Source organism: Sabethes cyaneus, chromosome 2 (genome assembly GCF_943734655.1).
Source record: "Sabethes cyaneus chromosome 2, idSabCyanKW18_F2, whole genome shotgun sequence".
Taxonomy (NCBI): Eukaryota; Metazoa; Arthropoda; class Insecta; order Diptera; family Culicidae; genus Sabethes; species Sabethes cyaneus.
In genome coordinates this window covers 14,574,809-14,594,266 of record NC_071354.1, presented here as the reverse complement: position 1 = coordinate 14,594,266, position 19,458 = coordinate 14,574,809, and the positions used below count along the sequence as shown (strand labels likewise).

General features: G+C 38.6%; 1 protein-coding gene across 3 annotated transcripts in view; it reads right to left on the bottom strand.

Annotated features, from left to right (window-relative positions):
* The window catches only part of LOC128733462 (uncharacterized), a 255,703-nt gene that overhangs the window by 52,367 nt on the left and 183,878 nt on the right, over positions 1–19,458 (bottom strand). For all 3 annotated transcript variants that reach the window (XM_053827061.1, XM_053827062.1, XM_053827063.1), the window contains one exon: positions 2,357–2,417. The gene's annotated coding sequence lies outside the window, so the exon portion shown is untranslated. The remainder of the gene's footprint in view (positions 1–2,356; positions 2,418–19,458) is intronic.

The following is a 19,458-nucleotide window of genomic DNA, read 5'->3' as shown; positions in this document are numbered from 1 at the left end:
AAAATCCCTACATGCAAATTTTCACGCCGATCGGTTCAGTAGTTTTCGATTCTATAAGAAACATACAGACAGAAGACAGAAATTTGTATTTCATTTGTATGGGAGCCCCCCTCTTAGTAGGGGAAGAGGTCTTTAACCATTATAAGAACCTACCTCGGCCCCAAAAACCCCTACATGCAAATTTTCACGCCGATCGGTTCAGTAGTTTTCGATCCTATAAGGAACATACGGGAAGACAGACAGAAATCCTTTTTTATAGGTATAGATTTGTATGGGAGTCTCTCCTCTTAGTGGGGGGAGGGGTCTCTTACCATCATAAGAACCTACCCCGGCCCCAAAAGCCCCTACATGCAAATTTTCACGCCAATCGATTCAATAGTTTTCGATTCTATAAGGAACGTACGGACAGACAGAAATCCATTTTTATAGGTATAGATAAATGCATAGAGTAAGGAGGGGTAAAAGTGCGATTCAATGATTTATCGGTGCAGATTCCGAATAAATTAACTATATTGGCATAGATGGGTGACTGCTTTGACAGCTTGAATCCAACGTAAACTTTGGTTGCTTACGAAGCATAGTCGCTGAGTTATGTTGAGTTCTGTGCAAATGTTATTTTAGGGCGATTTTGATATAATTTTTCGTTATACGGCAAATACGATATCAACAGGAGGATATTACTTGTTGAAAATTTGTAGCAGCGTTTTACATGACTTCTATATCTGTTTTGAAAATACGGTGAAAAAAATTTAAAAAATATATTTCGCTTTTCCATAATTTAGTCAAATCCCGTCAAGCTCCTAGCGGGGTAAAAGTGCGATTCACGGACGGGGCAAAAGTGCGATTCATGGACGAGGAATGAATAGCTAATTATATACAGCTTTAGGCACTATTTTACAGATTCTAGAAATGGAAGATCTGCAGAAAACTGTGTGCTCTACAGATGTTGGACGGAGGAAAACAATGTTTTTCCGCTGATGAAACAAAATACAAACGTTTGGAAAAGCTTTGATCTGACGGAAGCTGCAATACACCCGCGCAAAATAGAAAAGGGCCAACTTGAAAATATTCCTTACTGAAACATACCGCAGATTGAAGACAGTATAGTTTTGTTAGCTACTGTTGTGCTAATTTCATGGATTCGAGCTTCGCACTTTTGCCCCGCTAGTGGGGTAAAAGTGCGAATCAGTACTTGATCAGAAGAATGAAGAATTTATTTTGCATAACACTATTATTCCAGATGATTTATAGTTGCATGTGAAGGCATTGAGTTACTGCATCACTATAAAATATAGTTTGTTGTTGTCCTTCTTTGTATCTCACGAAAATTGATGATAACTTGAAACATCGCACTTATACCCTGCCCTACACTATGTGAAAATAATCGGAATTTTCAATCATACCCGACAATAATGTATGCTTTACAGACACAATAAACAGTACGTCTTTTAAATTATTGTTTATTACCCTAGAATATGATTTAAATTGATTTCAAATAGGTGTAGAGTATGCCATACTCGTTGTGTCACTCTTCCTACCTATTGATTAACAGTGAGACAAATTTTCAAGGATGATTTTGAAGCTTTAAGTCAATACCTAAATTGTTACGTAGCGGTTTATGAAAATTCGAAAAATTACCAAAATAGCGGCAATTTTTCCAAAAGAAAGGTTTTTTCATCAAAAATCGCCAATTAAGAGCTCATAAAAAATTGACAAATTGAGATATCAAAAAACCGCTGCGTAACTATTTAGATAATTAATTTATACACGCTGAAAAAAAATTTTTCAGCCAAATCGGTCCACTAGACTCTGAGATACATACAAAAATATTAGATAGTGATTAGTTTTGATTGGTAGTGATTGCAAAATTAACCATGCGTTCCCTTTTTTTGGCATCGATGGACGCGCCTTGTTTGTCACGATTGCAGCAGTAAGCTGTGACACTTTATCAGTAGGAAATTTGCAATAATATTCATTTTGTTGTTTACTTCAACGCTGCACTGCAGCCAAGTGATAAACAAGAAGCCTCCATCTTAATTGTAGTGAACCAGGCGCCTCCTCCTATTTTTAAGAAAAAGGAGACTAATGGTTATTTTCTATTTTGCAATACAACCAAATTTTTAAAGAAATGTTCTGGAAAAACCATGGTATGTTTTTCGATTCAATATTTTCCAAGCATTAACCAATGATTCTATGGCGCAATTATTGTCGTATGTATGATCTGGCCAGTATCATTCGAGGCAGGTCCATCGTGAGAAAAAAGACCTAAAACCTATATTAATGTTCCGTTATCAAACGCTAGACTATATTACAACAGAGTATCGCAAAAATCCTACAGATTTTTTCAAATGCTTACCTAACAATGTTCGATTTTCGAGAGTGCCAAAATTCGTCAAACTCCGTAATTGTTCCCAAATCTGTAACGAAAAAAAGTAAACAATTTTTAGTTGCAGAATCATGAATCACGAGCAGAGCATAATGTTTAAAGTTGTTAGCCATCCTTTGTCCCAGGTGAATTCATCTGCGTGCAAAAAAAAAAACCAATAAACAATAAACCATACTGAACAAACAAAAGACGCACAACAAATATTCACAGTATTGATTTTAATGTCGGCAAAGAACCAATTTACACCCCGGTAGGAACCTGCTGCTGCATACTCTCTTTAGTTAATGGCTTACTCAATCCGGGCTGGCCTGGCCTGGCCTGTCCTGGCTGCAACACCACGAGGGTCCCGTCGTTCGAAATTACTCGCTTTTTATTCCGTTTGCATGTGCACCACTTTTTGTTTCGTTTCTTTTTTTTTGTTTTGTTGTTTTTTTTCGCTCTCGCATCGTACTGCTGCACCGTGATGAGCTTTGCTGCAGCTGATGGTGTGGTAATTAATTCTGCCCGAGCCATGAAAATGTGAACGAAGGAAACCGTGTCTGCATGAATGATGATGGATACAGTTGCCCGGCGATGGACCGATCCATCCCCGTTCATGGAGCGGACTGTTTGTCGCTTGCGGTCTGGTCTGTTGGAAAATATTAATAATACATTGCTCGTGCTTTTTTTCCCCTGATGGCACCGTGTCCTACTGACGAACGAAGGACATACGGCGGTTGGGTGCATCTGACTGTCCGTCCAATCAATTGATGGATAAATGAACACGGATTATTCTTCTCTGTTCGTTAAGGGTTCGTGTGGCGGCTGCCGAGAGTAAAAACAAAAAAAAAGCATCACTCCCATAATGAACTGGTGGTGTCCGGTTCTATAGAAAACACAGAATGACAATTATCACGATCTGCATTTTTTCTCGCTGTGTTTTATCGAATGTGAACGATTGAAATGCCAGAGATTATCGATGAAAGTGGTTTGCGTCGATTTTTTTTCTGCAAGACTAATTCCATTAATCCCACCGTCGGTCGTTGTTTTCCAACTAAATCGGCTAGATCCACTCATTTGGAACAGTTTCCTAAAAACCATTTCATACGTTTTCTGAAACGCTTCAAATTGAAATTGCCTTCACGGGCCGAAGAAAACGCCGGCACTCTAATTACCCAACTGTTCGGGCGGTATACTAGCCGCCTGGATGAACAAGAAACACATCATTACCGGCGGGAAACTGGGGTAATTTGAATCCCTCCCTAAAAACTATCATTTACAAACTGACTCCCATTCAAAGTGCGCACCCGCAGACAAAGAGTTGCTTATTACTCGGCTACCCTAGCCTAGTCGTCGCAGCACCGAATTTCACTGCCAACGAGCGTAAATTTTCTATTGCACTCTGGCTATATGAGCGGTACCCACGCACCGTTGATTTGTTTCCTGCCTTTCTAAGCACTGCTAATTTTAATATTTGAATCAACCCAAGCTACACTGCATAGTAGGTCCACCGCCAGACGCGCACACTGGTTTAGTTCTACCAAACACAAAGCCTGGATCTCACAATTCAACCCCACAACGTTGCAACGTTGGAGTGGAGTTTCGAGAATGAATGGATTCCCTCCAATCGATAGCATTCAGCAAAAACAACAATCTATTTCAGAATGAAAGTATACCATCAATTTCCGCCATCGCCAATTTGGGCCCACAGTTCAATCAAGACGTTTCGTTGTGCTCCGTTTTTGAGCGAAATTCATAAAACTTCCTCGTTTTCCATCGTCATCGCCGTAATCATCCACTACTGGCGAGAAGAGAAAGAAATAAAAAAGCGGCTTCGATCAACAACGGAGGCTGAGTGTTTTTGATAGAAATTACCATCGCCTGTTGATTTTATGCTAGAAGGAAACGATTCGTTTAGTCGGCACTGCTGTGTGTGCACACCGTCCATTTCGCCTATCTCGAATGGATTCCGACGGCGAGCGAGAGGAGCCTGCCGAGGCTTGCTTGGGAGTCACGATCGACCCGACCCGGTTGCTTCGGAAGACAATAGATAACCGGATTTCTTATATTGGTAATCTTCTACTGTATCAACCGCAGCGCTCCGGCAGTTCCCTCTAAATCTTTCGTCTATTTATCTGTGGACCGACAGCACGATAGACAGGAAGACTGACACTGATGGCTTCGGGGGTCTTTCTTTCTTCAGCCCTGGTCCGACCTCGCCGTTGTCGTTATCGTCGCTCGTCGTCGTCGACGTCGGACGCGATACGAAGTGGTGGTGAATGTGGCATACATTATCCTCTTGAGCGCCAAGAAAGATGTGATGACCGATCTGCCTTGCCTGGCTGCTTGCTTGCTTGCTTGCTTGCTGTAGGCACAAAAAGCGCACCTCCGATCGAACCTAACCTATAAGCAGGCCGCCGAATGGACTTCACGGTTGCTGCATCGTCGTTACCACCGAACTCCGATAGATCGATATCGGGTTTTGATGAAAAACGGTGCCCTCTAGAAGAAGGTCGGTCTATAGAATGGTTAAACAGAGAACACTGAGAGCCATGGATGGCCGACGATAACTTCCCAACCGGAGACTGATCTGAGCTTTTTTTTTAATTATAATGATAAAGCATCAAAGGAGCTTTTGTTTTGTTATTTTTGTTTGCGGATTTGGTAGGTTTTTCAACAATAAAAAGTCCATCACCAGTGAAACAATTTGAAGGAGTTTAATTTAAGCAATTTCGAACCCAACCGCCCAATCCATTGTTCGGACAATCTTCGCCGAATTGAAGGAAACTTTATATGAATGTTGGCTGTTAGTCAAAATTTGAATTTTCATAATGTAAACTTTTTTCAGATTGTCTTTCATAACGGTAGATGATATCAATGGATAAAAAACTTGTGGTAACCGGGAAAATTGAAATTGTTGAAAAGGCAATGAAAGTTTGCCTATATTTTGTTGGTTTGAATATTATATCTGAAACTAAGCACGTTGCCAAAAAATAAAACCATAAAGTCATATTTACAGAGCTGAAAATAACAACCGAAAAAATTCGCTAAAATCAATCCCATTTTCTGTGGAGTTTCCTATATAAATGGGATTGTTATGCAAAGTAAATCCCAAACTTTTCTTGATGGGTTATTGATTTATTCTAGGAGATGATACGACTGCTAAAAATTGAAAAAAATACTCCAAAGACTTATTTTTATACTCCTGCGCAAGGGAACCAAAGATAGATTTCTAGTAGGAATTTGTCGGACGACGTCACGTCTAACGCATTAAAAAAATTGCTTGTGTCGGAAGACGTCCGACTGACAACCGTTTTTTGCATTTACATTTCACCTTATGTGAGGAATTCGATCGGAGAATGGCAGCAATACATTTACTCTTTTAAGAGAATTACGATTACGAGCGTGGGCTTAACGTAGGCCTACGATTTTACTTTCTGTTCATCATATTAATATTAAAATCAAAAACTGTTATATTCTATTAGGTTTTTATATAAAACTAATCTGTTTGAATACTATCGGGATAAAATGTGTGCTACTGTTGAAAAGATATTGAAAAATTCTGTATAAAATATGACCGAAATTGGTCATAAAAACCGCCATAGGAGTACAATAAAACTCACATTGCTGCTTGGGCGTGGTTGTGGTAGGGTACTGTCGTTAACGTCGGGCCATCACGATTTTACAGTTTTAGTAACTCATGATATCTATGATACAACAACCATTGTAAAACTTCTTACGGTGATAGCTAATTTTTCACAATATTGGGGTTTCAATCGTGTATTCAAAACACCCGTACTGAATTTAGGGACTAAATCTTACAAAAAAAGTTTTCTAGGCGTAATGAACTTTTCTTCAAGAAATGATTCATGAAATGCAATTATCGAGATAAATTTTGAAAATGTATAAAGTGTGTTGTGCTGCACACGAAGACTATAGAAAAATCCCCTCCAGTACGGTGTTTGGGAAGGCTAGGGGGAAATACAAGAAACGTGCTATTTGTAAAGGTCGGGCCACTTGAGTAGTCATGGTTGGGCCACCATAATTTTAAGCGCAGAAGCGCAATAATCATTAGAGAATGTCAGTCACGTAAAATGTGATGAAATAAAGCAAAATTAATACGATAAAAACCTAGGTTTTTGTTGTTTTTTTCATTGTAGTTGTACACTTCAGAAAAGGCGATTGTAGCAATATTGATTTTACAAGACCGCAAAATTTCGCAAAAATGCAATTAAAAATAAGGTATTTTTACCTATATGAGCCGTTGTTTACGGAATTCATTCTTTTCATGTCTCTATATAGAATTTCAATACACTCAAGTCGCTTTTTACGCGAAGGATACGTTCCGCGTAAATCAAAACCGCGTAAATTCCGAAATTCGCGAAAAAATTCCGAATTCCGAAAATCGCGTAAATTTCGAAATTCGCGTACAAATAGTCGTGTGAAAAGCGACTTCAGTGTACGTATGTCTTAGATTTTCTGCGGTGGCCCAACCTGTACAACATGGCCCGACTATGACAACATCTTTTGTTTTCACGTAAATGCCTATAACTTTTTTATTTTTCAAGCAATCAGTTCAAAACTTTCCGGAAATATACATTATTCTTAGATCTTTGCAACGATATATTTAGATTTCCAAAATTGCTTTTGAAACGAAAGTTATGGGCGAATTCCAAAACGTGGCCCAACCACGACGACAGTCCCCGTAAATATATTTACGCGTTTTTGGGCGAATTTCGGAATCAACGCGGTTTTTAACGCAATTTTCGGAATTTGCGCAGTTTTCAAATACGAATTTTCGAATTCGTTATTTTTGTGCCATTTTAGAGTAATTTTTATATCCCCTACTAACACAGTTGTTACAAAATAATTACCGATACAAAGTGGCAACCGATATATGACTAATTCTAGTCATAAATAAGTTTATGCAACTCAAGGTGCTAGAATGGTGCTGCTCGCGTCATTTGTGAATCATTTTTGTATCCTTTCTGTATCTGTTTGTCATACGTATCAGATTTGTATTATTTTGGCATCGTTCTTGTATCACTTCTACGCCAGTGTTTACACCAATTTATAATTTTCGATTTACTGCCATTTTTGTGTTATTTTATGGCCACTTTATCGTCATTTTTGGGGTCTTTTAGGTGATTTTATATAGATTTTTATTTCATTTTGTTTCTTCTTTTTAAGTATTTTTGAGCCATTTTTTGTACCTCTTGTATTATTTTTGTGTTATTTTGGTATCATTTTTGTTTCTTATTCCCAGTGATGGTAAAAACTCAACATCTCAAAACTCTTCAAAAATCAAAATCAACTGTGAATCATGTCAGCTCGATCCTATGCAGAAAAAAAATCACATGTGAGTTTTTCTGTTTTCATAGCAAGAAGCACAAAACTTACACAAATTTCTTCTCACTCGATCACATTCTGCTTTGCTTCAACTGCTACCCGGAGCTATGCACATATACATACAAATTCCTTGTTGAATAGCATAGGCATTCTCTCGTGCGATACGTAGCTGTGAGTGAGCGTGAGGGAATAAATCTCTAAATAAATCGCAAAGTTTAACTAAAACGAACATTTGAATTACATGTTTATCTAATTCTTATTAGGCTTGTTATTTTTTAGTTAAGAAAATGTCGATTCCCGCGAAAAAAAATGTAAATTCCGCCAATATGTGTGCCATCTTAATTCATGAATGTGTGTTGCATTCTTCGTTGCTGATGTTTTCTCTGACGGTAGATTCTCACATCGCATAGCAATAGAGACATTGCGTATAAAAGCGAGAGAAATTCATATGCGAGTTTCGCACTTGTGATCAAGGTTGAAATTTCATGTGTTTGAAATCTCATTGAGTTTTTTGCTGCTATGAATTTTTCAACACTGTTTATTCCTATTTTTCTAAAGCCATTACAAATATTTAAAAAAGTTTTTGTCCCTCCGGTTTTGGGCCACTGCAGGGGGGGGGGGGGGGTGAAAAAAAACAAAGAGAATTTTTTAATCGAGCAAAAATATAGATTTTAGACATTTTTATTTTAAGTTCAAACGTGAAAACCAAATCTATTCTAATCTAATCTAATATATACGTTATTAATTTCCATTCAAAAATCTACGAAAAAAGACAAAAACGAACGATAATTTTTTTGGGCAATTTTCGGAAATTCCGCTGAATTTCCATTTCTATTTCATGCTAGAAGCGTTAACTTGACTCGTATATTCATTTTTCAAGTTTTTCAGGCTGTAGAGCCCACAGACAATTGATTTTATAAAAAAAATTTGCCCCAGGGGGCAAAAAATAATTTGCAGGATATGAATTAAATTTTTCAAGCCAATTTCCAAGGGGGGGGGGGGGGGGGTTGACAAAAACTTTTAAAATGATTTGCAATGGTCTAACTATCTGTTTCACTAACTATTTTTCGAACTAACTAACTATTTTTAATTTTTTATCTGTAAATTAGTTTTGTATTTTTTATACCTGTTTGCTGTCTGTGCCATTTTTATATTATTTCTATGTCTGAAGTAGTTTTACATAATTTTAGGATGCTTTTGAATTTATTTGGTATTAGTATAAAACTGTCGTTTTATTTTCATTAGTCAAATCCTTTTAGTAATTTTTGTCAGTATGTGGATTATATGGATTTTAGGCATTTTTACTTAAAGTTTAAACGTGAAACCCAAATCTTTTCTTGCTTTTAACATATACGTTATTATTTTCCATGCAGAAATCTACTCAAAAAAGAGACCAAAACGGAAGAATATTTTTTGGTCGTTTTTCGAAAATTCCGCTCTTTGAATTTCCAGTGCTAGAAGTGTTCACTCAACTCGTACATTCATTTTTCAAATTTTCAAGCTGTAAAGCCCACAGACAATTGATTTTATTTTAAATTTGACTCATATCCTACAAATTATTTTTTTTACCCCGCTTTTTTCAAGCCAACCTCCAAGCGGCGGGGAGGCGGAGATAAAAACTTTAGATCTGATTTCCAATAGCCTTATTAGTAGTTACTGGAGTTACTTTTTACGCGACTATTTTACGCAAATTTCGGAATTTACGCGGTTTTTTATGCGAATTTCGGTATTTATGCGGTTTTTTACGCGAATTTCGGATTTACGCGAAACGTATCCTTCGCCTAAAAAGTGACTTGAGTGTATTGCTGTATAGTATTTTGTATCATATTTATGTCACTTTTTAATCATTTTCCACTTCTAAATCGGTAATTTCTTTTTATTCTTTGCCTTTGGGGTGAAAAATCCCAAAGATTGTGTCTCTTTATTCGGAGTCATTTTTTTATAATTTATAAATCATTTTTCTAATATTTTTAGCATTATGTTGACTCCTTTTTAATAACATTATTGTACCGTTTAAATGTCATCTGAAAAAAATCACTAAGTTTTGCACGACGAAGCAAAATTTTAGAGAAAATTACGTTCTACCTCATGGAAAATTGATCAAGTATTTTTTCTTAGATCAACAATATGGTTTTGTGTTAACTTATTAATGGTAGCCTTTCCAGCAGACAAGTAATGAAAAGAAAGTAATGAAACATAGGTGTTACTAGTATCTGCGCTAGGGCTGCGGCCCCCTTGGGTCTTGTCTCGCCCTGGAGATACTATAAACACCTATTTTTCATTACCTTTTCCGTTGTCTGTTGGAAGGACTATCATTATAAAAAAATGATATTTTTCCTTGATTGTCAATTCATATGCTTTTAGAGAGAAAATTTTCATAATGTTTTTTGCTGTTCCTGAGTTTTGCTGTTCCGAAAAACTCGATTACCCAAACAATTTCCTGCTTCAATACTTTAAATTTGATAGTTTCCAGCACAAAGCTTTAGTAGAGAAGGAAACCCCTAAGTCAAAGTTGGTTGTTCTTCGACACAATTTGCACGGAATTGGTCAATTTCGAAAATCATCGCACAATCCCGCGCGCTCGAGTGAAAGGGACGTCCTCCCGGTTCAGGGTTACTATCGGTCAGAGCTGGCTATTACGACACCCACCACAGCCCGAGCAGAGCAACAGCCGCGGCGGCAGTCACCGCTGCTAGTCAGCGTAAATCACCCGCGGAAAAACCGTTTCTTTTTTCTACCTTAAACACCCAAGCACATTAGGATCAATTAGTTCCGATTGCTTCCACTGAAAACAAATTACCACCCCCGGCGTTGTCAATCGAGCGCCGCCGCCGCCGCCGCTGCCACATCGATCAGCTCTCGGAGTCCGCTTTGACAATTAGTCTATCGAAGCATCGCCAATCGAAGAGTGGGGGGCTGGCAGGGATGGGTAGTAAGTAGTACCGACCGGCTGGCGGAGCTAATGGCAGCAGGATATTTAGTGTGCGACATAATTGAATATAATCACACAGCTGTCAACTCTTTTCCATCGGACCCTTACTGTGGACTCCTCTGCCAGTGAGAACGCGCGCGCTCGTCCTCTCGTTTCTTTTCTGCTACGTCTCTCAATTTGACTGTCGTCGTTTGCCGCAGGTCGCCGCTGGCCGAAAAGCAATTAATTTCCGTTAATATATCGATCACGCGGAAAGGTCCCCGCGAGCTGCCCGGGGTGCCGTGCCGTGCCCGGTGCCCATTTCATCTATTCGTCCGTCCGCCGTCTGTAGGACAACTCAACGTGGCGAGATATATGTGGTGTAGTGTAGTTGTATGTAGTGAGAGTGAACACAGCACATCCAAACCGAAACAGCATTAAGCAATTAATTCCGTTGATTGCATTTTGGTTCTGCTCACCACCTCGCGCGCAACGGTATGACTTCGGTTTCCGTGGTTGGAGAAAACATCTTTGATGTGGATGGGGGATTGGGCCGTAATGACCGTTCATCAGGTGTCCAAATATTTATAGACCATTCGAACGAAGTGACACAGCGAAGCACACAGGTTTGAGGTGGTGGTCAGTTAGGAAAAGCGAGAGTAGTTTTGTGGTTTGTTATCGTGCATAATAATGTACATACATTCACGAGCACCAAAAATAAAAGTAAAAAAACAAACACGTCTCCTTACGGTGTGCGTCGGGGCGCGCACAAAACAATTCCGCTTGCCTTATTTCGTCGTCGTACAATTGATGACTGTCTTCGCAAATAGATTTTTAATAGCGTTTGAAATAACAAGTGTAAACATTGCCGCCACTTGACAGACTCGTACACAACAACAACGACAGCGGACGGCCCTCTATTTGCGCACATATAGGGGCGGCACCGCCAGGCTCAATCCTCGACTCGCGTGTGTCAGCAATATTGGCAAGTACACTCGTAAATTAAGCGATTCGATTATGCATGCAAATTTGGCTCAATTAACGAATCCACTACAATTTGGCCATTGCGGCGCTTGATCCCACGGCTAACTGGCTGGCTGGTTGTGTTCCGCGTGGCGGCCGAGCTGGGGATTACTCACTTCGTTCTGCTCATGACACAATACCCCGACCGAATGCTGCGCATTTATGGCAAGACCGTGCGCGAAACCCGAGAAAAGAAGGCATAATTTACACCACTAAGAACAGCAACAACAATGTCGGGCATTGAAAGCCTATTCCGTTCATTCGCTCCATGCCCTCCATGCCGTCACACTGTGCTTGATAATAAATTGCTGTCACACGAATGATCGTCATCGTCGTTGTCGTCGTCGTCGTCTCAAGTAATCCTATTCGTCACGAGATCATATATCGAATGACTCGAGGGGTTCCGACTGTTACCCGGCCATCTCCAAACATGTTGCAGGATTGCAGAGCGCCTCGGTTCAGGGCGGCAGACTGCAGTCGTAACCGAGAGTGCAATGTACACACCCTGACAAAACGTTTCATTGATTTATTCCGTTATTATGTCGTTTTGTGTTGGGTAAGCTGATTTGGTGTATGACCATGACGAATCCGAATGTCGCCAAGTGGAGGAAAATAAAATTCTTCTTCTAGCGCTGCTCCGGTCGGACTCGCAACGAAACGATTTATTCACATTCGTCAAACCCGCCGGGAAGGGGTGTCGGGGGCTGCTGCCGTCGGGTAGAACCGCGATAAAATAACTAATAGCGCCATAAAATGGGCGACCATTCAACAAATTAGTGTATTCATTGTTTGAGACTTTAGCTGGCAGAGGAGGCCGGACGACGCGACGGTTCGGACGGACAGGCTACTCAAGTGCACCAGGCAAACAATAAACGGGTAAAATTTATCTGAATGACGCCGTAAGTAAATAGTCTAATTGTTTGTAGGCGAAAAGGTTTCTGATAGAAGCGGACTCTGTGATTGCCGACCGTGAAAGTGTCAATTTGTCGTCCTAGCTTTCGTGACCTCCCCCGAGACTCGTGAGAGTTCGTCCGTAACCCGAGATTTTAGTAGGTGACTCGAAATTATTGTCTAACCTAGAACCAAAAGTTGGTAATTTGCTAAACGAAAATAAAAAGTTGCTCAGACTGGCGGTGCATAATAAATTACCGCTCGTAAACTGGGATTATTGTTATCCACGTTGAAAAACTGGCAAACATTGACCTTAGTCTGATATTGAGGTATCGACATCACCATCTTCAATTAGCTGAAAAAATTCAGTGTAACGAATTTTTTTTGCGTTGAAAGCTTTTTACGATGCTAATACAGTCACTCCACAATCGTGGGTCATACACAATCATGGGTCATTTTAACTTTATCTACCGATTAATGCATGAATACTATACTAATGGATTGATAAAATTGTTGCACATAAGTAGCACTAATAAGTTGCCCAAATAGCACTCATTGTCACAATTGAGTCGTAGCGGCTGATATGCGACAAATTTAAATGTAAAACTTGGGCTACAGTAACTTAAAATATAACAGTTGTATAACCGAAATAGCACAACTTATGAAACTTAATATGGTTACATTAACAGTTACTCAATAACCAATATGTAACATGTATAGTTACAAAATGGTTACTATTGAAGTTACACATAAACTGTAAATTGACTTTCAATTGGTGGCAAATTAGATATCTTGAAACTTTTATTGCATAGCGGAAACAATGCAGCAGGTTACAATATTGCTAGAATACAAGAAATTTATTTCAATCTATGGTTGTCAACGTCAAGCAGTAAATTTAACTGTTGAATATAGAAGAGTGTATAAATTTCGCTTCTTATTTCAACACAAATTTTAATGCAGTTTCAAATTTGTGGTGAAATGGATGATTCTAGCTTTGAAAAATTCATGCGCTCTTATTTAATCTAGCTTTTCGTTACTTACTTCTTTATAGAATTGATTTTTTGTAAAACAAATATGTAGCATATAAAAATTTTAATTTTCTGATTTTTTAAATTTATTCTTAGTAATAATGAATTAGTGGAGCAATCACCTAGAAATCATTAAAAAATAAATTGTTTTCGCTATCACTTAGTAAAATTCATAGCCATTTTGCCTTTGGTTTTAACTACTACACCATAGTCCTTGAAATTTTGTATCATTTTCGGTATATTTCACTGAAAATGATTTTAAGCAGACATTGTTCATCGATATCGGGAAAAGATATTTTTTAGTGATATTGTGAAAAAAAAAGTTTTAATTTAATATTTTTTTTTTAATTCTATATTAGAGAGGTTTTCAGCCTGCGGCTGGTTCGCCTCTTCTTTAATTTAATATCAAAGAATAGTTTCAGTTTGAATAAAACAGTTTACCAGCAGTGTTAATCATAGAAGGTTACATTTTAGTTAAATTCTAGTTGCACGTAACCTTAGCCTTCGACCTGCTTACGCTATTGGTTACGGTAACCAATATTAAATCTGTTGTGGTCACCTACTAACTAAAATTCTAAATTCAAATAACTTTCCCGAAGAAAGTAATATCTTAAATTGCATGAATTATGCGCTACTGCATACACAAGAAAGTCGTATATTAGGGTAATGTCGTTATCGTCGGGCCACTGTTATGGTCGGGCCACCACGATTTTTTCAGTTTTAGTAACTCGTGATACCTTTATACAAGCATTGTAAAACTTCTTACTGTGATAGCTAACTTTTCACTATACTGTGAGTTTCAATCGTGTATTCAAAACACGCACACTGAATTCACTGATTGAAACAATACAAAAAAAGTTTTGCATGTGCAGTTAATTTTTCTTCAAGAAATGATTCATGAAATGCAATTATCGGGATAAATATTGAAAATTTATTAAGTGTGTTGTGCTCTATTCGAAGGCTATTGAAAACCCCCGTCCAGTTAGGTGTTTGAGTAGGGTAAGGGGGTAAATGATACAAAAGCGCTTATTGTAAAGGTCGGGCCACTTCTGTAGCCATGGTTGGGCCACCATAATTTTAAGCACAGAAGCGCAATTTTCACTAGAGAACGTCAGTCGCGGGAAATGTGATGAAATAAAGCCTAATTAGTACGATAAAAACCTAGATTGTTGTTGATTTTTCATTGCGGTAGTACACATCGGAAAACGCGATTGTAGTAAAATTTATTTTACAAGATTACCAAAAATTTCGTAAAGATGCTATTGAAAATAGGATATTTATACTTATATGGGCCGTTGCTCACGAAATTCATTCTTTTGATGTCTCTACATAGAATTTCAATACGTATTTCTTGGATTAAGAGCGGTGGCCCAACCTGTACAACGTGGCCAGAGTATGACAACATTTTTTGTCTTCACGTAAATGCCTATAACTTTATTATTTTTTAAGCAATCAGTTCAAAATTTTCCAACAGACAAATGTTCGAGAACAGATTTCTTAACATTTTGGTATCACTTTTACAACATTACGACCATGCGTTCAAGAGTTGTCATTTTTTGAGAACGAAAATTCATTTTGTGATTGATTTTGTGCTCAATATGCTTTATTTGCATTTGATGATAAATCTGATTTCAAAAAATTGCTGGCTACATTAAACATAAAAAACGAAAAAAAATGTAAGGTACATTTCTTACCTGGCGCTAATCTAGTTAATTATTTTTCATGAAAATCAAACCTTGAGCTACTTTTGAGTGTACTTTCATGATCGCATGAAAAACTTTGACAAAATTTAAACACAGTATAAGGCGGTTTCAGATAAAATCAATCTCATTGGGTAAATTTTTCTAGTTTTGTCAAAATATTCCGAGCTTTGCAGTGGACAGTGCATTACGGAGATGTTTTTATGTGAGGCCATACTGTCCGGGGGTCTGCCAAGTAACCGAGAAACGCCTGGAACGGCTGTACACTGGGTTATTTCCAAGATTTGGGAGAAGGAGAAGCTACCAGACGAATGGATGGGAGGAATGGTTTGCCCTATCTTCAAAAATGGTAATCGGCTCAACTGCTGCAACTATCGTGGCATAATGCTGGTAAACGCTTCCTAGCAGGTGCTCTCTTACGCCGGTTGTCACCGATAGCACAGGTTTTCGTAGGAAATTACCAGGTGGGTGTCATGGGGGCTCATACAACTACGGACCAGAGTTTTACTATTCAATAGACTTTGCAGAAATGTCGAGAGTTCAACGTGCCCACGCATCAAATATTTATTGATTTCAAAGCAGCATACGACACAGTTGATCGAGACCAGTTTCATGCCCATTTCGGGGACACTCGGCGGGGAGACACGGCGGTAGTTGAGTCAAGGTAACGGCTTATCCTGCAAGCTGTTCAACGTCACACTCTTCAGGGGGTGATCCGGAGAATGGAAATCGGAACGAGAGGCACGATTTCCACCAAGGATAGCCGATTTTTAGGCTTTGCACATGACTTTGATGTCATAGCCAGGAACTTTGCGACAGCGAAGGCAATCTACGCCACACTGAAAACGGAGTCTAGGATGATTGGGTTAGAAATAAATGCGTCGAAGACCAGATACATGAACGGAAGAGGCTCAAAGGAAACAAACGCGTGCTTCGCTCGAACGGCGACAAACTAGAAGTGGCAAAACCCTTATTAGGCCAATAGTTCTTAAGGGATTTGAAGCCGTGGCGCTGCTCACGGAGGACACTCGCGCCATTGTCGTGTTCAAGCAGAAGGTACTGCGGACGATATTTGGCGGAGCACAAATTGAGAGCAGAGAGTGCCAAAGGCGTATGAATCTCGAGCTATATGCGCTGCTTGGAGAGATTCGCATCGTACATCTGGCGAAAGTCGGTAGGCTACGGTGGGCCGGACTCATCATAAGGATGCCGGACAAAAACAGTCCTGAAATAGTAGAGTTTAATTGGAAAGTTTTCTTTTTTATTTAATTTCAGGTTTCGTATTCTACTAAGACGCTCCAAAAACTTCAGTTAAAAACAGTCCTGTTCAACAACCACACCGGCACCAGAAATAGTGGGGGAGCTCAACGTGCAAAATGACTCGACCAGGTCGAAAGTGATTTGCGACTTTCGTGACGACTGAGAAGTTGGTGGCCCAAAATCGAGTTGAATGGAGACGATGGCTTGAAACAGCACGAATCCCCCCGGTTCCGCCAACTATCGCCTTTCCAAAAGCTAATCTGAACCAATTTCGGAAAAAACTAATTATGCCAAGTATCCCAATTAGACGTGGGCTTTACATGCAACAAGTTTCATTTAATTCTGAAAGGGCCATGCCAACCTCTCTGGTCGAGTTGGTGCGAAATCCGTCAATAAACGATCCCATTAGTCAACAGCACTTGAACGTTTTTTTTGCACTGTACAAGCAAGAACGTGATTGACCGATGATTGCCTAACTGTTAAAATTTCACTGGGTAATCAATGAACTCATAAAATTGTTATAGACTTCATCTGGTCATCGATGCGTTAATGACGAACTTAAGTCCACAGTAGTAAACTTTCTCTTTTTCATTCCAGTTTGATTTCGAAAAAGGTCGTGCCGGATCGATTTACGAACCTCTTCAAGTACTCTTAACCTCTGAATGGGACGTACCTGTAACTCTTCCTTCACGTACGTGTCACGTCTGAAGAAAAACATAGTGTTAACTCGTGGGAAATTGACCTTCTGTTTTAATGCACGAGAAGGGTACAGCATTCATTCCAATAGAACGAGTTTCCAGCAGCGCGTCGTCGGTAAGTTCAGTTGCTCACAATCGAAGCAAAACTTTCTAGGTCTGTAATTATTATTATTTTTCTACGACCTAATGACAAGGCAGAAACAACGGCAATATTGATGACAACAGATATTTACTTCGGCCGGGGGCTATCGGTGACAACGGTTGAATTATAAATTACCTTTGATAAATTATTCTAGTCATTAAACCCATAAAATAATGGAATAGGAAAGCATAAAAAGTTTGTATGTATAAGCTATTGGTTATGTCATTCGTTTGAAATTGTTTCGGTAAAAAAATTGTTTGTTCGTCAGAAAAAAAAATCTGACCTAGCATGGAATCTTTTAATGGCATAAAAAGATCCCACGATTTTTTTTGCTCTGTCGAAATAATCGAAATCAATTTGAGTTAATTTCACAATTTTGTCCAGGCAACAATTTGTCATAAAATTGTCCCCGAGAGAATAAATTTCCTTCCAACAGCCGTGCCGGCAAACGTCAATCAACCTACTTCAATTTTAATCGAATCACTACCCGTTGTACTTTGCCCCGTTGCACGGGAGGAGTTGAGTGCCACTAAACATGTGATTTTTTACTTATTTAATTGTGCAGCTTTGATAGTTAAACAGTAAACTTCAATGAAAATTTCCCGAATTACAAGCTACCGCGGCTACAAATAACAGTCTTCGTTTTATCGTAGTTTGACGGCGGTTGGTGAAAGCTCATTTTAAAACTTTCTCCGGTCAATAAACGCAACTATAACAACCGACCCGCGACCGCGCACTCTGGTGGGCGCAATCGCATTCTATCTTTCGATGATTAGTTGGGCCCGTTTTATTGCATTCATTAAAACTAGCGGCATGCGTATTACAGTATCTTTAGAATTGAAGTTTGATAGAAGTTTTATTAAATTACTGTACGTGATTGTTTGCAACCATGGAACAGGATCGTTTCCTGGTTTGACATTCTTTTTACAATCGTTTAATGACCCCATCGAGGAAACTATGTTAACTGCATTAATCATACCTAATAGAGTGATTACAGCTGAATACGCGAGTCACTTGGCACGCTTGAATATTCCGGCATGGATCCGGTTCTGTTTGTTATGGTGAGGACAATAGATCTGTTAGGGGACCTATTATTCTAAAGCAATTCAATTTCATTCATTTCTTTTTCTTATGAAAACAAGCAGATTTTACGGTATACATGGCATGAATTTTATGATAAAATTTAACTAGCCACTTTGTTTTATGACAGTTTTTCTTATTATAAAGTCACTCGGAAAACATGATTAAATTTAATCATTAAATCGTCGTCATTACGTTTAGGCGCTGAAACACTCAGAGCAGTATTCCGTTTTGTTGTTATTTTGTTGGTATAAAAACAAAATTGTCCCTTTGAAAACAAAAATACACAATCAATTTGATTCATTGGAAAACTCATTTATGTTCCCCCTGTGCACGATAGTATAGGGTAGTAATCTTTCGTGACATTTCGAGCTTTCACCTGCATTCTTACACTCTGTTTTGCTCCTTTGCATCCAAATTCGCGAATTTGATTCATATCGTTATTTTCTCTTATAACAATATTTCAAGCAGTTATTGCTCTGGTACTTAGCTTTCTAATTTTTCTCTGCCTGATGATGTGTTATTAAATTTAGTAATTTTACTCTATCGTTCATCGAACGATTTCCGTGTGAAATAAAAGTCTTCGGAACACATCCGATCTTTTTAGAGACTAAATTAGGACTAAATTGATTTGTGGTGTGACAGCACAGGCAGCCATAAGAATGCATCTGGAAAAATGCACACCTAGGTGCATGCTATGAGGGCAGTCGATGGACCAATAGAGAGGCGAGTTTGATGAGCAGATCCACTACATTTTCTAAGGTTATTTGAAACTGTTTTTTCTGTTAACTTATTTTTAGTTACATAGTTGACTACAATTTATTTAATTTCCAAATTACATAGTGTCAGTATTTTGTGTGTTTCACATAGTCTTGCTCTTTTATTGATGTTGACCGTTCTAAAATCGCACAAAAACCACGTAAATTCAAACATTGGTTTAAAAAATTGCCCAAGTTCCAAAATTCACCTGAAAAAGCTCGTAAATTCCAAAATTTGTGGAAAAAAACTTTC